Source organism: Lepisosteus platostomus, unplaced genomic scaffold (assembly GCF_059453375.1).
Source record: "Lepisosteus platostomus isolate fLepPlt1 unplaced genomic scaffold, fLepPlt1.hap1 Scaffold_30_H1, whole genome shotgun sequence".
Classification (NCBI taxonomy): Eukaryota; Metazoa; Chordata; class Actinopteri; order Semionotiformes; family Lepisosteidae; genus Lepisosteus; species Lepisosteus platostomus.
Window position 1 is genome coordinate 547,501 of NW_028291658.1, and position 10,000 is coordinate 557,500.

General features: G+C 42.9%; 5 non-coding genes across 5 annotated transcripts; 4 read left to right on the forward strand and 1 right to left on the reverse strand.

Moving 5' to 3' along the window:
• Positions 1-505: 505 nt before the first annotated feature.
• On the forward strand, positions 506-579 carry trnai-aau (transfer RNA isoleucine (anticodon AAU)). Its single transcript has one exon. It is a non-coding gene; the product is annotated as a tRNA-Ile (tRNA).
• Positions 580-2,553: 1,974 nt separating this feature from the next.
• trnan-guu (transfer RNA asparagine (anticodon GUU)) lies at positions 2,554-2,627 on the reverse strand. The gene has a single exon. It is a non-coding gene; the product is annotated as a tRNA-Asn (tRNA).
• Positions 2,628-3,806: 1,179 nt separating this feature from the next.
• trnar-ucg (transfer RNA arginine (anticodon UCG)) lies at positions 3,807-3,879 on the forward strand. The gene has a single exon. It is a non-coding gene; the product is annotated as a tRNA-Arg (tRNA).
• A 3,250-nt stretch (positions 3,880-7,129) lies between these two features.
• LOC148634885 (U4 spliceosomal RNA) lies at positions 7,130-7,271 on the forward strand. Its single transcript, XR_015933429.1, has one exon. It is a non-coding gene; the product is annotated as a U4 spliceosomal RNA (small nuclear RNA).
• Positions 7,272-7,811: 540 nt separating this feature from the next.
• On the forward strand, positions 7,812-7,885 carry trnai-aau (transfer RNA isoleucine (anticodon AAU)). The gene has a single exon. It is a non-coding gene; the product is annotated as a tRNA-Ile (tRNA).
• Positions 7,886-10,000: the final 2,115 nt, after the last annotated feature.

Genomic DNA, 10,000 nt, shown 5'->3' on the forward strand with positions numbered 1-10,000 from the left:
TGAAAACCCACTGAAGCAAAGCAGGTGTGAGCCAGGTCAGTACCCGGATGAGGGTGAGCTACAGGGAAAAACAAAGCTTCCAGCTGGAAGCGGTGTTAATGGTGACGGCGGTGGGGCGCTCACCCTGAGGTCTGTGCGGGTCCCAATGCCCCAGTATAGTGACGGAGATGCTGTGTTGTAAAAGGGCGCTGTCTTTTGGATGAGATGTAAAACCGAGGTCACAGCGCTCTGTGGTCATTCAAAATGACCACCAAAACCTTTGACAAAAGCTCTTGGTAATTGATGGTCTTCAATAATGCTTCTCCTTTAGGTACATTTTAAATCAGCTGAAAAATGCTGTGAAATGGGGGGGGCACTTCAGGCCAGTGTAGGATTTGGGTTACAAGAACCATGAAACTGCACGAGAAAGCCCGTACACTGAATTACACGGCTTTCTATTCAAAGGAGGACAAAAGAAATTCCCTGAGTTCGATTTTTTGCAGCACAGAGAGGAGCACTGCTGTGAGGCCGGTTAGCTCAGTTGGTTCAAGCGTGGTGCTAATAACGCCAAGGTCACGGGTTCGAACCCCGTACTGGCTAGCTCCTCTTCTCCTCTCTTAACAAAGCTGTTAGGTTCCTTTCCGTGGTGAGAGGGGTTGTCATGCAACGCTGCCACATAGTGCCGACAGACAAGAGTGTTGCGGGAGAAGAGAAAAGTGTTTGAAGATTTAAGTGTCTTAGGTGGAGCCAAAATCAAGTGTCACAAATACAAGTGGGAGGATTTCCAATGTTTAATATGGTAAAAATAAGCGGAAGTTATCTGCCGGTCCGGCACAGTCTGCCATGCTTTTGTCATATACTGTAAAGTGGTGTCGAACTGGGTGTCGAACTGGAGCCTCACCATTTGCATATGTGAGGCTCCAGTTATACATCGAGTGTCACATTAAATGACAAAAATGAAGAGAGTTAAAGCAGCTGGAGAGGTTTTCTTACAACTTTTGAGCTGACACAGTTTTGGAAAATGTTTCCTTCACGCTGCACTGTACAACATAGGCAGCCAAGAGTCTCCAAAACAAAACAGAATTGACAGATAGGAGAAAATACCCATTCGTCCTGAAGTTCCCATAATCCAGCACTGAGCGTAAACAAAGTGTCTAAGTAGCGTGGGAATGCTAACCCTAACCCTAGCTGGAGTTTGAGCAATCCAGCACTGAGCGTAAAAAGATGAGTCAAAGTAACGTCTAATCGGGTTAGTTTCCTTAGAGCTGGTTCAGAGTTTGCTCAAGAGTTTACCTTTCACAGATGCGCAAAGAAGAATGTTGGGGGTGCACGCTTCAAGGCGCCTTACAGCTGTAGGGAGTGATTCGAGACGATTCGTGGCGTGTGCTCGTTCCCATATACCGTACGCCCCGGGGTGCAGTGCTAGGATGACGTACAATACCGCTTGGGCACGTAACGGCGTTATATGCAAGTGCGGGACGTGAGGGTTTTCGTTTGTTCGTTTTGTTTTGCTCTGCTTTGCTTTGTTTCGTGGTCAAGAGGCGTAAGGTAAGTCGTAATCCAGGGAGAACACTGGTGGCAAACAGTCCGAGGTGAGAGGCGAAGTCCAAAGTTGAAAAGGCAGAAGGGGAGTCCAATATCCAGAATAAACGAGGTAATGGAAAAAACGCCAGGTAGAGCTCTCAAGGAGTAGACTCAATACCGAGCAGCGGGAAGCAGGTAAAGATGGTAAAAATAGCACTGCGTACCGCACGGTGGAGTGTGTGCAGATGGGTTAACTCGTGCGGCGGCGTTTGTTAATAATCACCCACTGCTGGTGCTGATTAGATCGCTTATGAGTTGGTCTTAACTGCCTGGCGGTCATGACAAGCTCCTCTTTAAGCTGTGGTTTAGTTTTGCATTCATGTGTTTCTAGAGCAGTTATTTATAGGGGTGGGTGGGTCTTTCACAGAGGCTCAGGACAAATCCCCCACATGAAATTTTACTGTGTGCGTTCAGACAGTCACAGGTCAAGAGCCAGGCAGGAGGACAATGGACAGAAGAGCCAACAAACTAAAAATAAAAGAACGAATATGAAAAAGCCACCATCTTTTTCTTTTTGACATTTTCCGACTTTCATGCAAGCCAGGACAAAGTTGCTCGTAGCTACTTGTGGATTCAAATACTCTATCGAGTGCTTTGATGAGTTTTTGCAATTTGATTGTCGTCCTGTCAGCCTGTTTCTGTTTTTTTTTTTCAATCTAGTGATGGAAAGTAAGAGGGAAATGATGGAGCAATCAATAACCGCTCCGGAAAAATGGCAGAAAGAAATGGTCCGTCACTAAGGACATTTGTGAAGCAGAGGAGTGACATCACCACAAAGGCGACTTATTCTGCTGATCGTTTTGGTGAATAATGATTGAGGCGCGTTAAGAGAAAGGTAGCTGCGTCAGCATGCTTAGGCTGCAAAGGATCAAGCAAAGGTTTACTCCATGCTGAAAAGAGAAGAAAAGAAGCACAACGTTTCGACTGTGGAGCCTTCTGCGCCATCTTCTTTAGCGGTGATGATGTTTACATTGGAAAAACTGAGACATGCGTCCCTGGGTGGGCTTGAACCACCAACCTTTCGGTTAACAGCCGAACGCGCTAACCGATTGCGCCACAGAGACTGACGGCCGCTTGTGCTCCCTACATTTGCAGGTTTATGGTCAAAGAAAACAATCACTTGCGCTTCTTGCAGCCGGCAATCTTTTTCCACTGACAACCAAGAAATGGATTTCATCTTTCACAAGCTGTATGGATTTCTTCAAAAACAAGTTATTCCAGAAAGGAAATGAATTCTTGCATTAAACTGAACCAAGCTGTACATGTTTGTCTGAAATGATACATTCGGCACAACAAGACACGGAGAGAGGCACCGCTGGTATTCAGACCCAGGATCGCCTGCTTACTAGGCGGGCACTTTAAGCCACTAGGGAACAGCGCCAGCGGAGCACCGCGCTTTTACAGACACTTGGACACATCTGCGTTCGGTGTGCACTTAACATAATCTCTGAGCCCGTTGCCTCCGTCCCATTTAATAGCAGAACTGACGCCAAGAGAAATGATGAGAAATGGCATTTATCGGGCACTTTTCATGTCCAAGGAGCTCAATGCCCTTGACACCTCCCATTCTTTGGCGACACCATTTTTTCTTTTGTTTAATTTCTATACTTATTGATAGAATAAAAACGATATGTCATGTACTGTAAGGGAAATGTCTCTTTTTTTTCAATGGGGAAAGCTAGCACCAGCAAATGTTGTGTTTAGAAGAAGTGATTTAACATGACACGTGACCTAATTTACCGGAGCAAAAGCTCACCCAGCAAGCCCTGCTTTACTTCTACAGGAGAAAAGTACTGTAGAGTCTGCAAGATGTTCAGCTGGGTAGCTACGTCAGCATGCCTCGGCTGCAAAGGAACAAGCAATAGGTTTATTGCATGCTGAAAAGAGAAGAACGGAAACACAGCGTTTCGGCCGTGAGGTCTTCTCACACCTGAAGAAACCTCACACCTGTAAAAGGCTCCATGGTTTTCTTTCTTCTCTTTTCAACATGGAATACACCTATTGTCTGCAAGATGTGACAATTTCACGGTGTTTTGGAAGAAAACCTTTTTTCTTTGAATTCAAAATCAATCAGAATTTCAGCACGACACACCAACACTTTTTCTGTTTTAAGGAGATGATATTTTAAACCTGATAAAAATAGTAGGAAACACAAGTTTCTTGCTGTGAAAATTTAGATGGGGAAGTGTACTACTGGTAGCAGTGTAGAGCTCTCTGTGGTGGAGTGCAAGCGCATGTTCTATGGGTCAGTGGCGTAATGGATAACGTGTCTGACTTCGGATCAGAAGATTGTAGGTTCGAGTCCTGCCTGGCTCGTGAGGCTTTTAAACCTCTCAGGTTCCTCGGTAACAGGTTGCCGTTATGTATATGAACTATAGAAAAGCATCTACCACAACCCGTAAATTAGCACGCAAGTGCGGGCTAGTTAACACAGAACTGTATGGAGATCATCTCCAGCTCCGAGCTCAATTGCAATGAAAAAACATGCAGAACAGAACTGGAGAGCAGCTGAATTTGTGCTCAGTAGGGTGGGGAGGACTCAGCATTGCTATTGTTCTAATTGGCATGAACTGCAGGGGATCTGAATCAGAACACGTCAGTTAGTTCGATCATTGCGTCAATATGTAGGCCACGTTAATATAGAATTATTACTTTGTCTGTCTCATCTTTGTATATTTCATGTTAGTTTTTAAGAACGACATTGGTGCTAATATATACATATATAGCATATAAGGAACACGTAAAAGTTTAGTCCATGCTGAAAGATAAGAAAACCGCCACAACGTTTCATCTTGGAATAAATCTTTACTTGTTGTTTTTCAGCCTACCCATTCTGACCTAACTCCTCCCTTGAAATTGCCAAACAGATAAGGGTACGTAACGGCTCATGCGATGCTCAGTTGCAATTTGTCCCAAAACAAACAAGAACAGCAGCTGAGGGTTTGAGTTTGAACATGCACTGTATTTAAGCAGCTTTTATTTCCATTGATAAATGCTAGATATTCCTTCAGAGATTCTCCAGGTGAGTAAGTGATTCCTGTTTCTGTTTCTATTTCTGTTTCATATATATATACAGTATATATACAGTATTGTACTATTATTATATAATTCGTTACACTGTGGCTGTGTTGTGTGTGTTAAGCTGCTGTTGCACTGCAATTTCCCTCACGGGATCAATAAAGTATCTATCTATAAGAAGACATTACCAACAACGACCACAAGATGGAGATATTGTCTAGACATTACCAACAACGACCACAAGATGGAGATATTGTCCAAAGAGGCAAGAAGGGCAAAGCCGCGATAAGGTAAAATCATTTTTTGTAAGAGATTGCTGTCAGAATGCACATCCGTATCCCAAACAGAATCTCTAGTAAAATATGATCATTTGTGAAACAGGCAAATGAGTGTCTGCTACAATATGATTGCTACAGGTGCAGCCATTCAAAATGCGCGGGCGTACGCTGTACGCAGTCTACCACAAGTTACCGGTAAATACCGCGAGTTACCGGTAAATACCGCTAGCAAAATAATAGTATCCGGAATTTCCGCAAGGTGGAGCTAATAAAGCTCAACTTCTCATGTTTGAGCTGTAGCCATCAAAGTCTTTAATGAAGATATTACTAATAGTATTAATAAGAAATGACCTTGGACAAGCTGTAAACTCAAAGTATTGCCCTGGTCCACATTATTTTTTTCATTGACCGTCTTTGTAAAAGTAACACCACAGCATTTCGCAATCACGCATTTTTTTCCAATCATGCAAAGTACAGTAATTTTTGAGAATCGATTCACCATGCCTTTCACATGCTCATAAAAGAGGTTGATTTAGGAACATAAACATATTACCGTATGCAAACTGTACTGTATACAGTTTGTATATGTATATGTATATTTAATGTCTTAACTGTGCCCGTTTAAGTATTGAATATTTATATGGAATTTTACCACTGAAGGGAAATCTTAGTGCCTGAGCATAAAAAGAATAGGAGCATACTGCAACGCGTGTGAAGGCCATAAACGATATTAATTTTGGAACATAAACATACAGTATATGGCTGGTCTCGGTACTTTAAAGAAAACATACACGAAACATGGTTTCATTATGACCAGAATCGGTCTTGAGATATTTTTAACTTGATTTACAGTATTTGAGAGGTATATCTTGACACCGATTCTACGTAAATACTCCTAACGTATATGTTTCTAGGTTTATATTATGCATTTCATACGGTCAAATTGCTTTTGAGCAACTGATAGGAAGCGCGAAACGGTATGCCCAGGGCGTTTTAGTTTTCGTTTTGTTTTAATGCAGTGCAGTGGATTGATTAGAGATATCAAGTACATACAAGTCATTTTTTAAATGTTGTAGTTCGTCTTGTAAAAATGTTACGAGTACATCATCTGTCAACAATTACACAGGTTCTGTTTCCATATTGCGGTTTTTGGTTACGTAATATATACACGTTGTGAATATATGATTTGGGCAAACAGAGCCGCAAAGAAGTACATTATGGGTTGTTGTTGTAAATACCCCGCCGGGGTTTTCACAGGTGTGCTGGGCAGGGACTCCGGCTCTACCGTACGAGCGCATCTCCAGCACTCTTTCCACGTCCCCTCCAGCTGCTTCACTTTTCCCTGTAGTTCCATCGATTTTCTTGTAGTGCTATACATATACGATTGAGGTATCTTAGATTTCTCCTTCGAGGACCCAGCACTCTTTTCTTTTCCCAGTGTTACTCATATCGAAATTCTTAAACCTAAAAAAAATCGTTTTTTTTTTCTTTCAATTATAACTGAAGTTTAAACAACTAGTGTTAAGTCCTTATTTTTCTGTAGTCAAAAAAAGCAAAAATTAACATTCAGGTCATGAAAAACTCAAAAAAACTCCTCAACCACTAAACTTTACCTCCCACCTGAGCGCCATCTTGAACGCCCCTACCACCAGAGAATGCTCACGATTTCGGAAGCTGTCTCCGGGACGTGCTGATTCCACACATCCTGAATAAATCATGATATAGTTAGTTGCTGTAGCTAGACGTTTAAATGAGTTTCATGGCCAGATGGACTGTTTCCTCCAGCGGTATAGTATTGCAGTGAGACAGCACGATGCCTGCAAGACTATGTCACGCTAAACGCCACAGATTGTGTTTGTCCGTTCGTGTCAGTCGTCCTGCAGCCACGGGAAGTGGGACACAAACATGCTGCAATGCTTTCAAGACGTTAGGATTTGTTTGTGCAACATCCGAGAAGAGTACTTGTGGCTTGAATGTGAACTGTACGTGCCCGCCCCCTTTCCTCTGTAGTGCATGAGTTCCTCCCGGCATGCCCTTCCTCATTGTTCTGTCATCTTGTATTTAAAGGGTTGTATTTCTGCTGCTGAAAATAAGCAACGGTTTTCTCACAACGCCCTTTGTTCCCGACGGAGACCTTGTCTGCCATGAAATTCTTCAAAACCTCAAGCTAGATGAAGAAGAGGACAAATATGAAGCGTTACAGAAACGACATGCCATGAGACTATCGATAACGATTTCCATAGGATCCCCGCGGTTGCCTGGCAACTATCAGCTTTGCGCAGTGGCAGTATCGTAGCCTGTGAGGTTTAGCCGAGGCGCGATTATTGCTAGTTGAAAACTTTTCCCAATACCCCGCTTCCGCCGGTTTGCAATACAATCGGCGAAAGCAATTTTTGACAGTGTCGTCAGAGACTGAGCAAGGTGCTTAAAGACAGATTTGGTCATGGTGACATCATGGTAGAAAGAAACGAGCTTGTTACGTCTCAACAGAAACGCTCTTTAGCTCTTTCAGCGTTATGCAGAGAACAGCGTCTGTCGAGATCACTTTTGAGTCAGCGCGAAACGCCGTGTGCTGTCAGTTTGATTTCATATTGCTCGTAGCGGCGCCCGGCCTTTGTCTGTCAAAGTTAGGTTGCGCTTCTTCATGCTGCATCGTCGGCATGAGTGGAGCTTTTTAAACGTCTGTACTTACTGCGCCCCATAAGAAATCGTTCGTCCCTGTTCAAAAGAGATTGTGCGATGTCCTGCAGCGTTCGCAAAGCAAACCTTTGACAGTTTGAAAAGAGGAATTTATTCTGCTTCCTGTGCGTGCAGTAATTACAAAGTTGAACGTCTTTACACGATCTGCTGCAGTTTTCAGTGGGCGGGCTTTGTCAAATTGCTTGGAAAAACGCAGTTTCGGCTCGGGAAACATCATGAGCAGTGTCAGCACAGAGAGGACCACTGTCGTGAGGCCGGTTAGCTCAGTTGGTTAGAGTGTGGTGCTAATAACGCCAAGGTCGTGGGTTCGAGCCCCGTACGGGCCAGGTCCTTTTCTCCTCTCTTACCAAAGCTGTTAGGTTCCTTTCCGTGGTGAGATGGGTTGTCATGCAACGCTGCCACATAGTGCCGACAGACAAGAGTGTTGCGGGAGAAGAGAAAAGTGTTTGAAGTTTTAAGAGTGTATTAGGTGGAGCCAAAATCAAGTGTCACAAATGCAAGTGGGAGGATTTCCAATGTTTAATATGGTAAAAATAAGCAGAAGTTATCTGCCGGTCATGGCACAGTCTGCCATGCTTTTGTCATATACTGTAAAGTGGTGTCGAACTGGAGCCTCACCATTTGCATATGTGAGGCTCCAGTTATACATCGAGTGTCACGTTAAATGACAAAAATCAAGAGAGTTAAAGCAGCTGGAGAGGTTTTCTTACAACTTTTGAGCTGACACAGTTTTGGAAAATGTTTCCTTCACGCTGCACTGTACAACATAGGCAGCCAAGAGTCTCCAAAACAAAACAGAATTGACAGATAGGAGAAAATTCCCACTCGTCCTGAAGTTCCCAAAATCCAGCACTGAGCGTAAACAAAGTGTCTAAGTAGCGTGGGAATGCTAACCCTAACCCTAGCTGGAGTTTGAGCAATCCAGCACTGAGCGTAAAAAGATGAGTCAAAGTAATGTCTAATCTGATTAGTTTCCTTAGAGCTGGTTCAGAGTTTGTTCAAGAATTTACCTTTCACAGATGCGCAAAGAAGAATGTTGGGGGCGCACGCTTCAAGGTGCCTTACAGCTGTAGGGAGTGATTCGAGACGATTCGTGGCGTGTGCTCGTTCCCATATACCGTACGCCCCGGGGTGCAGTGGTAGGATGACATACAATACCGCTTGGGCACGTAACGGTGTTATTTGCAAGTGCGGGACGTGAGGGTTTTTGTTTGTTCGTTGTTTTGCTCTGCTTTGCTTTGTTTTGCTTTCCATCGCGTTGGTAAGAGCGTAAATAAAAAGGCGATTCCTGCGTCTACCACTAATGTAAGAGCTATTTCAAGTGCGGCGTGGTGCGGCTTTTCAAATGCTCAACAGGATGACTTCGCATGCACGCGTGCTTTCATGAAGTCGTGTGTGCAACCATGTCTGCTTACGTGCAAACGGGCGTGGTTTCATGTATGCAAAAAACTTTCCTGGGCTCTTCTGAAGCACATAAAATTATTTGGAGATATAAATTTGTCTTGTTTTCCTCTTAGGCTCTAGAATTGATTTTTTTTTTTCATTTTTGGTATTTTTCATCATTTTTCAGAAAGTGGTTGCAAGCCCGATATCATGCGAAGAAACTTCAGGATTCGGGGATCAGTCAATGGATTTTAAAACACATCCTAAATACAGTGTTCCTGCACCTTTGACCTCATCCAGAATGTATCGTTTTTTGAAAGGGATTGCTGTCAGAATGCACAACTGAATTCCAAACAGAATCTCTAGTCAAATATGATCATTTGTGAAACAGGCAAATGAGTCTCTCAGGTGCCCATTGCTCATTTTCAGACACATTTATGCAATACTTTCACCATGCGTTGAGCAATAGGGATTAAAGATACCAGAGGTAAGGTTTAAAAGTGATTCTGAGGTGCAATAGATCAGCGATACAGCTAGGCATCTGAAATGTGGGGTTTGAGAGCCCTTCAGGGAACACCGTACCCTAAAGGTACCTGAAGTCCACTAGTATAAGCATTAAGTCACTGTCACCCCTGTTACAATGTGATTGCTACATATCTTCATTTCTTTGGTTTTTAAGGAGTAAGAGTGCAGGGGGTCTAAATCTGCGATCCAGTGTGTTGAAGTATTTCACAACACTACCTGTAGCCCGTCTGGAAATAAATCCTCATTCTGATTATTGACCTGGGCATGTACCAATAAATCACTGAGCATATATATATATATATCACTGTGCTGAAGCTAAAGACCTGTATGTAATAATATGATGCTAAAATGTTATTTTCACATATAGTAATGTAATAAATGATTGCTTATGCTTTATAAACAAATCTAATTAAAATAAAAGCTTCAGTTTTGTATTTATCTTGTACCATAAAACATGATTTTCTTTGTATTTCAAGCCCACAAAGTGTCCAAATGACGCACTACATGATATAAGGAAGATTATCACATGCATA